General features: G+C 45.5%; 1 long non-coding RNA gene across 1 annotated transcript in view; it reads right to left on the bottom strand.

The window, feature by feature from the left end:
* The window catches only part of LOC107661963 (uncharacterized), a 22,651-nt gene that overhangs the window by 860 nt on the left and 20,646 nt on the right, over nt 1–1,145 (bottom strand). The window lies entirely within an intron of this gene.

Genomic DNA, 1,145 nt, shown 5'->3' with positions numbered 1-1,145 from the left:
GGTGTTCAGTGCGTTCCAAACAGGATATAGCGCCCTCCGAAGGGCACTTCGGAGTAAAAACAATCATGGCCGCCATATTGAAGGGTTGTTCCAAACCGAAGTGCTAAAAACTGGCCACTTCAAAGGGCCCTTAGGATTGAAGGATTTCGAAGGGTACAACTGATGGACACTTCGGGTTCCCATGATCCTTTGCGCAGATTCTTTGCATGATGACGACGCCTCCGTGTGGGCACGTGATGATGACGCAGAAGGGCACTTCAAGAAACAGTTGTTTGGTCCCCTACACACTTCAACCCTTCGAAGCTCTCACTCCGGAGGGTAAACCCTTTGAAGGGATTAGGGCATAGGGATGAGTCCTTCCGAATGGAACGCAGGGTAAGATTCTATCCCGTAAGTGTGGGCACGGCCATTTGTAATTTTTTATGGGACTGGCTTCTGGTGTCATCTGGCCGGCTATTTTTAGTTGTACAAAACAGCTCATTTTGCTGCTTGATATTGCAAATTGGTGTGTCTTACCACATTATTTTAATGTATTATCTTAATTATGAACACACTGGTCTGTGGCATTGTGCTGTGTGATAAAACTGCACATTTTAGAGTGGCCTTTTATTGTGGCCAGCCTAAGGCACCCCGTGCAATAATCATGCTGTCCAATCAGAATCTTGATATAATTTTGTTCAGTGTGTGTGTGTGTGTGTGTGTGTGTGTGTGTGAAAGAGAGAGAGACAGAGAGAGAGAGTGCAGCGCTGTAAACAGCAGTATTCTGCTTATCAAAACACTACAGTGTTGCTTCACCAGGCAATTATAGCCTCACTCCCTATATTGATAAGGGAAAAACCCAAAGAATGCAAACAGAGTGCACCAGCATTTTCTAACATCAACACTTTCTAACCAAACCACAGGAGCAAGTCTAGTGGGAGCACTTGGCTAAATGTTCACTGTTGAATGCTAATGCATATCTCCTTCGCATAGAGTTGATCAGGTTGTTGATTGTGGCCTGTGGAATGTTGGTCCACTCCTCTTCAATGGCTGTTGAAGATGTTCAATGGAAGTTGCTGGATATTGGTAGGAACTGGAACACGCTGTCGTAAACGCCGATCCAGAGCATCCCAAACATGCTCAATGGGTGACATGTCCGGTGAGTA

This window comes from Sinocyclocheilus anshuiensis, unplaced genomic scaffold, assembly GCF_001515605.1.
Source record: "Sinocyclocheilus anshuiensis isolate Anshui unplaced genomic scaffold, SAMN03320099.WGS_v1.1 scaffold603, whole genome shotgun sequence".
Taxonomy (NCBI): domain Eukaryota; kingdom Metazoa; phylum Chordata; class Actinopteri; order Cypriniformes; family Cyprinidae; genus Sinocyclocheilus; species Sinocyclocheilus anshuiensis.
Note: the sequence above shows the minus strand (reverse complement) of the source record. Positions and strands in the feature narration are given on the sequence as shown.